Below are 14,544 nucleotides of genomic sequence, written 5' to 3'. Positions count from 1 at the left end.
CTCACAGTGCTTCCTGGCAGTCGTCCGTGGCGCCATATGCTTTGGGGAGGTGGGAATGCTGAATGTTGAATGCTGTGGTAATGGGGAATTGAGTCTTACTGCTTCATAAGATTCCGGGTGGCAGAATTGTTCTGAAAAAGAACATGTCCCTGTAGGTGTGTGATGGGAGTCTCAGGACAGGACTCTGAGGGAGTCCTGAGGGACTCTTCAGGGAGTCTCTCCTCTATACTGTTAGTTATATGGGCGAGGAAATGAAGATCCAGAGAGGCAAAGCAACTTGCCCAAAGTCACATCGGTGGTTAGTGCTTAGGTACAGCATTAGAATTCACATCTGGAACTCCTGATTTCTCACGTCCTTGAGACCAATGCACCACTCGTGAACCTCAGGCTTCAGGCCACACCCTGTGACTTTAAGGGTGACCCTAAAGGTACTGATGCTTCCCATATTTTTAGCCAGTAAGGTATCAAGAATGTTTTTTGCTGTCTTATACCAAGCAATTAATATGAAAACACGAAGAAGTAATATAAAGAAAGAAATATGGCTTTCTAGTCAAAATCAATAGCAGCTCTGCATAGACCATGGCTTATGCTCTTGGAACCTTGGTGTCCTAGTCTGGAGATCATGGTCATAGCTTAGGATACCACCTCTTGTGAACATGCACGGTAACAGATGCAGAGCATCAAGCAGAGAGACTGGCATATAGTAAATACCTAATGACAGTTATTTTAGCAGGAAGTAAGTGTCCTCTAAAATCCCACAGTAAGCCCTGAGCCCAAGAAGCTAGGTCACTGGGACAGAAGCCTGGAGTATTTGTGGCACAGAAAGAAGTCTTGTCACATCAAGGTCCCTTCAACTGCTGTTAAAGCCCAGGCAATTAAAATTCCTAGACCAAGGGCACTTGTGTATGGACATATGTATTGGAATAACTTTTTTCTGATGAGATGATTTCCCAAAAAAAGCATCTAAGAAAATCAGTGTCTGAAGTGGTATCTAAAGGAGGAAAAAGTGGTTTTAGAACTTTCCAGTGATGTATGGATGCCTGGTGAAATAAAAAGAGAGAAATAGGCTTGAATGAGAAAAGAATTAACAGGAAAAAATGTTTTAGAAAGAACTCAAAGTCAGAAGAGGGAGAATCAAATCTTAACTTTGCCTTAATTGCTGTGTGACTTCAGAAAAGTCCTTTAACTCCTCTGTGTTTCAGTCTCCTCATCCGTTAAGTGAAAATAAAATTAAAGGCCTCATAGTGTTACAGAGATAATGTATAAGGAACTCTTTTGACGAAATAAAATGTATACACTTACTCATTTTAAGTATATAACAAAGATAGTTATTCGGATTTTTTTAAATTAAAATAATTTTTTTAAATGTTCATTTATTTTTGAGAGAGAGCCAGTGCACGAACAAGGGAGGGGCAAAGAGAAAGGGAGACAAAGAATCCAAAGCAGACTCCAGGTTCTCTACACTGTTAGCACCGAGACTGACACTGGGCTCAAACCCAAGAACCCTGAGATCATGACCCAAGCCAAAGTCCGATGCTTAATCAGCTGAGCCACCCAGGTGCCTGAAAAGTTACTCATATTTGATTAGGTTTCAGAATTGGCTTTTTTTTTTTTCTTACAGAGCAAGGTAGGAATTAAAAAGAAATAAGACTTGTGGTTCTGATTGATGTGAGCTTAGTTTCTTCTAATGCAATCCTGCCCTTGAGCAGTCCACTGTTTCACACATGTCTGTCTGAACCATCTGACTTGCGTTTGCCTCATGCTTGAGACCCAGCCCCAGAGAGGGGACGATTGGCAGGAGGTGGAGGGAAGGTCAGTTCAAGTGGCAATTCCTGGAGCGTGGAGAGGGCATAGCCTACTTTTCTCCATAGACCCCTCCTCGGAGCTACAGTAAAGATTGGGCACCCCACGGAATGGGGAAGGAAGGTGAAAGGGGAGGAAGAATGTTTTCTGAAAATATAGCCGCTCTTTTGGAATATAGAGAGCAGGTGATCTTTATTTTGAATTGTCCTTCCCATCCTGGAATGTGTCCCCATTGCCCTGGATAAAGGTAGGCAACCTTGTTCCTATCTCTGTATGCATATGAGCACACATGCAAGTACACACACACACACACACACACACACACACACACACACACACACAGGCAACACAGCTCACGGGTCCTGCAACATATCTTTGCCCGGTGTGTGCATCCTAGAGCAAGTCCCACTCACACATCTGAAGCCCAGCCAGGATGTGAGCTCTGCTTCCACTGGCAGCATCCCTAAAGAGTGATTTTCATTTTGGGGTGCCTGGGTGGCTCAGTCGGTTAAGCATTTGACTTTAGCTCAGATCATGAACTCACAGTTCATAGGTTGGAGCCCCACATCAGGCTCTCTCCTGTCAGCAAGGAGCCTGCTTTCTGTCTCCCTCCCTCTCTGCCTCTCCTCTCTCTCTCTTTCTCAAAAATAAACATTAAAAAAAGTGATTTTTATTTTGCAGCTGGTCTAATAAAGAGGGTCAAATTGCCAACATCATAACAGACTTATTCCTTGATTAGAATTATTTGAAGTTGTACTCTTGATGATCCAGGCACCCAGATACTCAAAGCCAGGGAAGACAAGGCAAGTAATTAAAATACATAAAGCAGAGGAGGCAATTACTGGCATACATCATGACTAATAAAACAACAATTTAAAAAGGCAAGCTTCTCTACACCCTGAGGCTAGAAAACTCTGAGTCTCTGTCACATTTGGGAGACACAAAAAATTCCTTAGGCAAGTGAACGGAGACCCGCCAGGCTGCCACGTCCTTACCACACAGTTTGGACACTTTTAACAAGGCCCTGCAATTGTTGTCCACAACAACAGCACTGTGTGTTCTTTGGGTAGTAGCTCGTCTTAAAGACCTAATTCTCAAACTTTTCTTTCCCAAACATATATAAACATGGTGCTTATAAGCCTGATAGACTCCCAAGGAAATACACAGATTTCTATTTTAAGAAGTTAAGAATTAGGAAAGGTTAATCTCTGTGATTATTAATAGCTGCCAGAGATTAAGGGTACATTACTAAGGGTTGCTCTCCTACTGGCTTGTGCCACAGTGGGCGGACTGAAGGCTGCCCACCACCATTCAGGATTCCTGATGCTATACCACAGAAGAAAGAATATTCCAGCGCCAGCCAGAAAGAGGGTAGTTATTACAGGGACAAACTTGAATCTGTCTCGAGTTGTAAAAATAAAGTTGATCCTTTAAGAAAGTATACTTAAGCTACTAGAAACAAATTTCTTGCCACAGACTTCAAAACTGGTTGAAAGCTCCCTGTGTGACAAACAGTAGAGGTTAAGGACCACTTTTCCAAGGTAGCTCCTAAGGGCTTCTTGGTCCACACCCAGTGTTATGAGTCCTTGTGGAAGGAGGGAGGGAGTGGAATAGAGGGAGCCTTGGCCTGAGGGTACAGCCCAGGACCATCAGCCCTCTGGCCCTTATTGAAAAAAAAATTTTTTTAAGGTTTATTTTTGAGAGAGAAGGAGACACAGAGCCTGCGCAGGAGAGGGGCAGCGAGAGAGGGAGACACAGAATCCGAAGCAAGCTCCAGGTTCTGAGCGGTCAGCACAGAGCCCGACGCAGGACTCAAACCCACAAACTGTGAGATCAGGACCTGAGTCAGTCAGATGCTTAACTGAGTGAGCCACCCAGGCGCCGCTGACCCTCTGGCTCTTAATACTGAGTGTCCACTGTGGGCAGGGTCTTGTGCTCTTTGGTGTGAGGAAAGAGACCTACAAATGGAAATAAGAGGCTTAATTTTTGTTGTGAAAGTACTGATAATCAAGATGGGCAGGACAAACACAAAAGACCATTCCCAGTTAGTGTAAGGACTGTCGTCAATGCTGCCTCCTCTGGTGTGATATTGTCTACTTCTGTGTCCCAGGACTTAGCAGAATCCCCAGCATTTCAGCATGGTTGCATTTAAGGCAAAATGAGAAGAAAACCAAACACTAGAAATGAAGTGCACCTAGTGTTTAGGAGACAAAGGATTCAGTTATGTGGCTGCTGGTAGCTTGCGTGAGGTTAATTTGGCAAAGGACAGAGGAGGATAGGGGATGGCCTTCTTTAGTGGAAAATAGGCATAGAGGCACAAATGGAGGAATTTTGAAGGGGAAAAACACAAAGATGGCTTTAGCAAATGGCCCTTGGCTGAGAGTACAGAGGTCTCCAATTTTAGATATGTCATATTTCTGGAAACCCAACGAGAAAGCAGATCACCTTCCAGCTAGTTCCTGACTGACAGCGTGCCCTCTACACCCTTTGCCCATGTGTACATTGGCCAGAGAGAGGGAGGGCAGGAAGGTAGGTAGGTAGGTAGGTAGGGAGGGAGGGAGGGAGAGCTCTTTGTGGGGAGAAACGAGGCTTGGGATGTTGCGACCGTTCATGGGGGAAAGAAAGGTGTTGCCTGAAATGAGAACCGGGAGTCCTTAGAAGGGGACTCGGGTGACGCGCAGGCCCAATAAGGCCTTCCGGAACATTCTCACTGGAGGAGGGGCTGCCATCTGCAGGCTTAGGAGCGTTCCTGTGGCTGAACACCTGGCCTAACCCTAACACGTCCCTTTAGGGCCTTTAGGCAGAAATAAGCAGGAAAAGATTAAGCAATGTGTGTTTTCACAAAAGGAAAAGCAGAGGCTTGACTTGGGGAAATGTCTAAATGCTGTGTGGTGCCCACATCTCCACCTCTAGCCCAGAAATTGACATCGTCTGAAGCCCTTACCTTTATGTTGATTACTCCCTTTCCTAGGGAAGATTCTGGATTTCGAGTGGGGTGCTCGGCTGCCAGGTATGCTTTTGCTCTGTAAACTCCCCAGATGCTGACCAGAGAATGGAGTGGGAATCCCCCAGGGCCTAGAAGGGAAGCCTGAGAGCAGCGTACAGATACATTTTCTACAATTTAAATGAGACCCATTTCTCAGCCAGCTCACACTCATGAATCCTGCAAGTTTGTTCTTTCTGATTTTAAGATGCCTGAACCTGTGACTAAAAGAAAATGGGTCAAATCCCATCCTAACAAATCTCAGGGGATATTCTAATTCTTTGGTAGCCCTTCACGTTGCTTACATTGGGTATTTGCCTAAAGGAAGTAGGGCTTGGAAAACATCTGGTTCTACAGATTTTTGGAGGAGATTCGATGCAATTTGTTGGTAATAGGATTTGATCTGTACTAAATCTGAATGTCTGTGTTATTTCAGTGGATTTAATGAAGTTTTGTTTGTTGTTGAGATAGATGCAATATCACCTCTCATCCTGTTTTCTGTGGACTCCAGGTGGAAACCATCAGGCAGGCTGATAATAATGGTATGCTTCATAAGGACGCATTACTTTGTCAAGGAGTTCAAATATGATCTCATTAATATCTTACCTTGGGGAAAGCTGAAGGGAGAGGAGATGAGTTGTTCTAAAATAAAAACACATGTGAAAGCAGCCATGAAATAAGGACCGACCTCCCTAATGCTACTTGTGGCAGTTAGTTTCCAAAGATCCTCCCCCTCCATGAATCTCACCTCCCATTATTCATGCTTTGTGTACTCCTCTTTGCTTGAATCTGTCATGTTCTATGACTTGCTTTTAACCGGTGAAATATGGCTGAAGTGACACTGTGTGACTCCCGAAGTTTGTGCCTAAGAAGCCTTGCCTCTTCTTTCGGGATCTCTTGGAACATTCATTCTTGGGACACTCCCCCTTAGAACCCAGCTGCCATATAGCGAGAAACCCAAGAGGAGAGGATGCACACAGGTGCTCCAGTGGACAACCCCAACTGAACTCTGAGCCAGCATCAGCTGCCAGCCTTGGGAATGAGCTGCCTTGGGCGTCGGCCCAAGTGAGCCTTCAGACAACTCCAACCTCAGCTACCCTCTGACTGCAACAGGATGAGATAGTCTAAGTGAATACCACCTCTGAGCCTTGTTAACCTACAGAACTCTCAGGCAAGTTAATACCTTTCAACCACTAAGCTTTGGGATGGTTACACAGACACAGCTAACCAGAACATAGCTCTTAATGTTTGATGATATACTACTTGGTGAAAACTGAATCTAGTCCCCTCGGAACAGCTCTTGAAGACCGCCAGTTACCCCTGACCAAGCTTTTGCTAGTGCCTTATGGAAAGGTCCTCCTTGCTGCTGTTCTTAGCTCTGGATTTCCTTCCTCACTGGCTTCAGAGAAAGCAAAACTCCTGTCCTTGGGAAGCGGGCATGGCAGTGGTGGGGCCAGTGAAAGTGGGAAAGGAGAGGCATGTTTCTCAAGTAAATTCCTGTGGAGCACGTGTTGCAAATTCATACGCCCACAGTGCTAAGCAGGCAAGGGTAGAAGACGCCTGGGGTGGCAGAGATGCTACTGAACTGGGCAGCTCGTGCCTGTTATGGGAAGCAGATGCTACTGCCCAAGATGGCCCCTCTGGTCCCTGCTGCCAGGTCTTCTAATTTTTGAAGTGAAGCTAGAACTCTATTTCTTTCCCGTAAACATTTCCACATTTCCTGGTTTTTTTTCTTCCGTTTTTAACGTTGGCAGTGATTTCCAAATATTTGTAAATGCTGTGTAAATACAACATACCGGGGACTCCAAAGGCTGCTAGTTTGATGTGTCTACCATAGATGGTAGGAGAAAGCCCAGGCCAGCCTCACATAAGCACCCCTGCCCTCCTAACGAGAGTAATTGTATTCTTCCTCTATGCGGTGTCTTATGGTTTACAAAATGCTTTCACATTCATATCTCACTTGACAGCGACAGCAGGTAGGCATCTTTTTTTTTTTTTTTTTTTTTTTTTTAAAGAAAACAGGCCCAGGGAGGTTTTGTGCCTTGTCTGAATCAACACTGCTCTTGGGGAGGTTGGCTTCCTGCTCTCCTTGGTCCACAGCTCAAAGAGTTTCTGCTTTCTCTGGACAGGGGGACAGGGGGCCACTTGAGCCCTGAAAATATATTCATCCTAGAATAGTAAAATCAATGCTGGGAAGCTAAGAGGTAGAGAAGAGGAAGGTCAACAGAGTGAGAAGCTGATTTGGGGCCTTCTGGAGTTCCCTGTGTCTTACATTCAGTGGTCAAGATGGACAGCCCTGAGTCTTCTCCAGGGAGTTGAGGTGAACGCCCATGTCACCAAGCTAGGCGAGGGGCTGGGTCCTTGAAAATGCCCCTTCTTCCTGCGTGTGGTCATTGAATCTGAACATCTCTGACCTCAGTTTTGCATTTCTTCGGAGAACCCGGAGAGGGGGAGGAAAGCAGCGTATGAGGCAGCATATGAAGCCATTCCCTCCCTCAGACAGAGGGCATGATTCTACCCCATCTGTAGCCAGGGCAAAGCCGGCTGGAGGAGGCCTCTGAAATGCACCCATCTGTTATGGCCAACATATCTGGTTGGGTAGGAGAGAACAGGCTTCTTTATTCAAACAAAATGCCCAAGACTTAACCCAGAAGACTCTAGATTCTACATTCTTAATGGAACAAGGAGGCCACCAAGGGGCCAGACTCTGACCTCCCAGTGTCCACAGCCTTTGGGGAGAGGTGGTCACCTGGTCACTGCTGCCCTGCGACACAGTGCCCCCTCCAAGGGCAGCCCCTTCCCTGAGCTCTCGCGGGCTCCATTGGACACAGTACTACAAATGAAAGAGAAAGCAGCACAGAAAATACCAGGTATATAAAGATATAGATTTCAAATTCTCATACCTTACTCTCCCATTCCCAACCAATTGTTCTATCCTCCACCTTACTTCCCACCCCATCCCGCCTCCTGTATTGCCCAATCTTCTCTTCCATCTTCTTCCCTCACTGGGGAAGTGACTTGGCTGTAACATATATAGCAAACATCTGGAGAAAGTTTTCTGACGGGCTCAGGTCGCTTGGAGCTTAGCACATCTGGCTACCACATACACAGACCTCTTGGAGGCCACTGTGCCGGGGCCCAGGTCCCATGCTACTTTTTCATTCTCCCCCCAGCCTCCATGATCAAAGCAGATGAGGCAGGGACAAATGGTGACCTGTCCGGCCAGTAGGACTGCAGGAAGAGAACCTGGACGAGACACCGGGTGTTTCCACCTCATCCTCTTCATTTAATCTTTGCTGTGGTCTGTCAGACATTGCTGTGCATGGCTCTTGGGGGAGAGGCTATGGACACCGACCAGCTTTGCACAGGTTATAAGTGCCCAAGCAAGTTTATGAGCCCCGCTTGGTCTGCACCCCAGGGTGTCCTCTTTCCCTGAATTCAGGCCACCTAGGTAGAAATACACCCTCCCTGTACTTCCCAGGACTGGCTCCACGGAGCACAAGCAAGTCATAAACTACCAGACTCTGCAGGGCGTGTTCTCGCCTGTCTGTGCTAAGGGCGAGCCCTGGAGTAGTGCAGGGCACATCTTGCACACCCGAGGTGGCCGCCTGCCTCCCACTGCAGGGAAAGTCGGTTTTGGTTAAATAAGAGATTCTCTCTTGGAGGCGGGCCGAGATAAAGTACTTAATCAACTACCCCAAATTCGGGCTGCTGAGAAATAGGACAGTATTTTTAATTTGGTTGAGGAGAGATTGCTGTTTCCAAGGTTGTTGAGTGCTGTGCCTCCAGGAGTTTAAGGCAGTCAACGGAGAACACCTGCCTGGCAACCGGAAGGAGCCAAGCCTTGCCCTCTGGAGGTTGAACTTGCTGCCCAAGAAGACTTTTTCAACCGGGGGAGAAGGAGTTGTTCCCTCCAGCAAAACAAAACAAAAAATACAAAAGCACCAACCAGCCAGGTCTAGAAAGGCCTGGTTCAGTTCCTTTAAGTGCATCTGAAGCCACAGAGTCCAGTCTCCAGGAGGCAGGAATCTGTTGCCACGTGCCTGACACACCCCGCAGGCTCGCCTAGGGAAGGAGAGCTGTTAGCCACCCTGCGTGCAGTCCCAGAGGGAACTGCCTAATCAGAAGAGCAGGGCTCTGGCATCCAACTCGGGGAAGGGGGGCAGCGGGAATGTGTGAGGAAGGTATCATTTCTGAAAAGAGAGTGTGATGTGCCAGGCAGGGTTTTTAATATTCAGGTTGAAAAGGGTTTTAGATGTGACTTGGCATCACCAGCAATAATCTACTTTAATTCAATTTGCCATAAAAAGATGCCACTTTTGCTTTTTACATAACACATGAGAAAATGCAGCATTTGCCTTGCTAAGTACCTTGGCTCTGCTCCTGTGGTAAGAACACCCCGCACGGGGAGCCTCCGTGTCAGGCTGCCGTCCGGCTGGATCCACTGTGGCTCTCCCTCACCCCGTGGCTCAGGCCACTATACTTAGTTCTCTTTTCCTTGAGAGATGTTCCTACAGGTCCACCACCTCAGGGGGGAAAATGATATCCAAACCATGCTCCTAAATTGTCCCTTGTTTCATTTCACTTTGTCCTGAGGACCGTCAAGCCACCAAGATAAAGAGAGCTCCTGCGACACAGTGAGGCGGTTATCGTGAACCCAGCCAGTTCTTGTCAACTGTCCGCATTTCCTCTTCTACGCACACAACATTAATCTCTACATAGCTCATGTCCCCACATAATTGATGAGCGCTTTTTCTCAGGATGGTCAATGGGATCAGATAAACAACTGAAACTTGAGCCACTCCATTGCTCTACCCCATGGAGACTAAGAAAAAATTGCACATCTAGGAACAATATGCGCAAGGGTGGTCTCCTGGCAATTTGCAGCCAATTACAAGTGTACATTGCTTTGCACAATGGATGTGCTGCTGAAAAGGTTATATGCAAATCGAATTTTTGTAAATTGAATTATATTTAACACGCACCAAGGGAACTGGCTATTTTAGGGACACCAAAGTTGAATTCATTTTGTGGAGCAGGGAACCCTTTGTAAAGCAAATTACCATCCTCCAATTCGTATATTCTTTGATAAGGTCAGGTTTTATTATTTTGGACCTTTTTGAACTAGAGCATACCTACAGTGTTAAAATGGTAATAATGAGATATTCAGAGCTGTCGCCAAATTCTAGAAGTAAGAGAAGACGAACTCTGATTCTCCTCCTGAAAGAAAAGATGAACTGGAAAAAAAGAGACTTTCCCATTTTGATTTGCTACAATACCCAGGGAGCTATTGTTAGTATTTTGGTCTGAGCCCAGCTGACTCCCCTAAGTGATGGCTCTCTGTGCTTCTCTTAGATTAGTTCCTTGTGGACCTTCAGGCTCCTGAGCTGGTAAGTTCCCCAAGTGACAGCCAGCCTCACTGTGGCCTTGTTAACCCTTAGGCCCTCTTAGCACCGGGCCTGGGGCCTGTCAGCTGTTTGAGGGCCCAGAAAATGTCTGAGACCTGGAAGAAGACAAAGGAAAACTGCAAATCAAAATTAATAAATGTTTAATTAAAGATCTACAAAATGCAACATTATGTCAACTTCATTAATTGTTAAGGTTGGTATTCATGAAAATTTAATTAGCTAAGAATTAGAAAAGAAGAAACAAAAACTCATTATTCATAGCTGCTATAATGGTCCGTATAAAAAAAGTCCAAGGGAATCTAGAGACAAACTGGATTAGTAGATGGAGACTGGGTTACGCTGTGGTAACCATCCTGAAAGATCACGGGCTGAACACAGCAGCAGTTTGCTTCCTTCTCTTGCAGTGTGTTGACGTTCTGAGTGACTCTCCACCATGTGGTGTGATTCATCAACAGACATGTGGCCCCTTCAACGCTTGGTGTCCACACCTGTTTCAGCAGAAGAGAGAGAGAAAATCACGCAGGAGATTTTCACTTCTTTAGCTTGCCAGTGACCCTTTTGGGAAGACCCATGTGGGACTCCCACCCGCATGTCATTGGTTACAGCTGGTCACGTGTTGCCTAACTGTAAGGGACCTGGGACGTGTAGTTGGTTTTGTTTTGTTGTTTTGTTTTGTTTTATTTTTGAATGCTCAGGGAGACCTTGTAATGTCTACCGTGGAAACTATTAAGTAATAAGAGCTCAGCAAGATCAATATACCCAAATCAGTAACATTCTGATAGATCTGTAACAAACAATTAGAAAAAATAATATCTTTAGTGTGCAATATGGGAATATTCAAATATCAAACATCTTGGGGCCTCCAAGCATAAGAATGGCCTACCCACATCACAAACTCTTACTTCTGCAGTTGAATTTTCTCTATTTTATTGTCACCGAGTTATCAGATACCTCAGGCATGTGAGGGAAAATGATCAGCTTTTCTAGACAGCCCACTTCATCTTGGCTCGTCTTTGGGTAAGGTGCAAGATGGAGCAGTGGGGGCCTTACGGTGATGGACTATTTACAGCTGCACATTCATCCCTGTCGGAACAGGTCTGGTGACTGTTGGGTAGGGCCTCTTGATGGTGGTTCACATGAAGGACACAGGCACTCCCTTGAAGGAAGCTACTTTAGGGGAGAGACAGTCAAGGACACCAAACTGATCCAAAGACTAAGTTCTGGGAAGAAGAAGGAAGTGATTTTGAATTTTCCTGAGCACTGCTCAGAGTGACTTTGGTGTCTTACCCGATTTGTCAGAACGATACTGAGTCTTTCCTGCCCCATTCCTTTAATTGACCACTACCAGCACATTAGTCCTCTCTGCTGAGCAGCTTTCTTCGGCTCCGAGAAGAGTTCTGCTATGCTCTCTAACTTCATTATCCTTTTAGGGTTTCTCATGTCCCCTCATTTGCCCCCTGACTGCTATCAACCAGAATTCTAGTGCAGGTAGCCAAATTGTTCTCTCCTAATAGATTAGAGGTAACCACAGACAGAGGCTTTCTCTGGAAGACGAGAACCCGGGAAGAAAGAGAGAATTCCAGAAAACAGAACATTTCACTTGCCTCCTGATTTTGCCTAGAAATGCCCTGAATGTTGCAACAGCACATGAAGAAATGCAGGCTCTGAAGAGATCTACTGCCTCCCCGACTCATGACATAACCTTGTGTCCGACTTAGTGAAGTACCAAGCAACATCCACATGGGAGCTAAGCAATTTGCCTAATGATGGTAACATGGGAAATCTTTATGAACCCCAGGATATCAGAAACAGTGTCCAACCTCCAGCAGTGGTATAAGGAAGCCAAAGTCCCATGTGGGCCAAGTGAGTGTATGTATTGCAGGGAGGTCTTGGGAGTTAGCTTACATTAGAGTTTCCTAGGATGAAATCAGAAAGGTCAACACTCGTGGGTATTGATAAGGCATAACAATAAAATATTCTGATTGATTTTTTTCATTGGCATGACCTAACTTTAAAACAATGACCACAGAATTAGATAAAATGATGAGATTCAAGAACATGTTTTTTTTTTTTTTTTTTCAACTTTTTTTTTTATTTATTTTTGGGACAGAGAGAGACAGAGCATGAACGGGGGAGGGGCAGAGAGAGAGGGAGACACAGAATCGGAAACAGGCTCCAGGCTCTGAGCCATCAGCCCAGAGCCCGACGCGGGGCTCGAACTCACAGACCGCGAGATCGTGACCTGGCTGAAGTCGGACGCTTATCCGACTGCGCCACCCATGCGCCCCAAGAACATGTTTTTAAATATCTCTTTGACTTGTGGCTCTAACATGAATAATTTGATATGTCTATCTCTATGTATATATAATGACACAGTAAAGAGAGAAGTTGAATCAATGCAAGTGGTCAAGTAAGATGTAGTGATTGGAGACTCTAAAAGTCAGATATAAGATAATGATATGATGTTGCCATTTGGCAAGGATGGACAAAACAACTATAAATTTGATAGAGGCTTTGTGTGGCCCGTCAATGTCATAGACACAAATCTGGTTGGTGTCCTAGCTGATGGCCTCTTTAATCACTAAGTAACCTAATTCAGTTAAAAATGTAGTCCTAAAAACCGCTTGTGAAATTGTTTGGAACAACATAATTCTTTCCTTAGTGGATATGCATCTCTTAACCCCAGGAACATTTTCAATTAAATACGTATTTTTAAAGAAAACCAATCTCATAATATTAATATTTGGGTGTTTCTGAGTAATATGTGCATATTTAGTATTTGGGGAAACTTGTAATGATTAACAGAATTTAGCTTATTAGAATACTAGGACAGGGTTATAATTCCAATTTAACAGGAATAGTTTTGTGATTTTAAGCTAAAACTTTTTAGAAAAAGGGTTTGCTGGTTGGACAAAGGGTGTGCTTAAAAAGAAAATTGAATATATGAAAAATTTACATACTCCATTTAAAGTTTCTAAAGGATTTTAATAATTTGTAAATCAGACAAAAAATTAATCAAATGCCCCCTTAAAATCAAGTATTAAAATTTTCTTGATTTTGAAATAATATTTGGAAGTTGAACTTAAAAACCAAATGTATTTGAAAGTATAACCTTAATAAATGAAGTATTAATTTTGGAAACAAAAGTAACCCTCTGAATAATCTTTTCTGAGCATGAAAAGTTGCATCAAAGATACCAAAAACTAGGGGCACCTGAGTGGCTCAGTTGGTTGAGCATCTGACTTCGGCTCAGGTCATGATCTTGTGGTTCATGAGTCTGAGCCCGTCACTGGGCTCTCTGCTGTCAGTGCAGAGCCCGCTTTAGATTCCCAGTTCCTCTCTTTCTCTGCCCCTCCCCAACTTGCATGTGTGCGTGCTTTCTCTCTCTCTCTCTCTCTCTCTCTCTCTCAAAAAAAAAAAACATAGTAATAAAAATGTTTTTAAAAAAGACACCAAAAACTTATGTTGATCTTTTTTTTTAACATATCAAAACTTTCACATCCAGTAATTATCATTCTTTCAAATAGCCACTTTGGAGGCCCCACTTAGGTGATATTCTATCACTCAAAATTCTTTTCAAACTCACTTTTGAGATTATTTGCAGAACCAGCTTAGATTTTTCCCCCCTATTTCAAACATATTCAGAGATTGGAAATTGGATGACAGAATTATGTAACACCCAACTTTTTAAAAAAAAAAAAATTTTTAACGTTTATTTATTTTTGAGACAGAGACAGAGCATGAACGGGGGAGGGTCAGAGAGAGAGGGAGACACAGAATCTGAAACAGGCTCCAGGCTCTGAGAGGTCAGCACAGAGCCCAACACGGGGCTCGAACTCACGGACCGCAAGATCATGACCTGAGCTGAAGTCGGACGTTTAACCAACTGAGCCACCGAGGCGCCCCTGTAACACCCAACTTAATATGCCACCAACCCAAGGCATCCGCAATTTAACATAGGTCACCCAAAAGTAAGAGCTCCAGGTGTGGAAGAAGAGCATTTCTTTTCTTCAGGTACTTTGACACCTTTCTAATCACACCTCTTAGGTAACTGACTGTCCTCTCATCATAAGTAGTAAAGAGAAAGCTTTTCTAGCTAGAACTCGACCCAAGCACAAATTAGAACTTCAACTGAAACTAAAATTACCAAAACGTCTTCATTGGAGGGACCTGATCCAGAGCCACTGACAGAAGAGGGGAGGTGTCTTGGTTAAGTCTGGGGATTTCTCAAGTGTTCTTGACACTCCCCTGGAGTGCTATTCAGAGCCACTGCAAGAATCCAAAGCAGGTGGTACTGCAGAACCGGGACGGGCAGAGACAGTAACAAAATGGCCCAAAGACATCATGACT

The 14,544-nt window shown here is 44.6% G+C and overlaps 1 long non-coding RNA gene across 1 annotated transcript in view; it reads left to right on the top strand.

Moving 5' to 3' along the window:
• LOC132681347 (uncharacterized) overlaps positions 1-14,544 on the top strand; it is a 99,859-nt gene that overhangs the window by 73,267 nt on the left and 12,048 nt on the right. The gene's annotated exons all lie outside the window — the stretch shown is intronic.

Source organism: Panthera onca, chromosome A1 (assembly GCF_046562875.1).
Source record: "Panthera onca isolate mPanOnc1 chromosome A1, mPanOnc1 haplotype 2, whole genome shotgun sequence".
NCBI classification, from domain to species: Eukaryota; Metazoa; Chordata; class Mammalia; order Carnivora; family Felidae; genus Panthera; species Panthera onca.
This window is presented reverse-complemented; position numbering and strand designations above follow the sequence as displayed.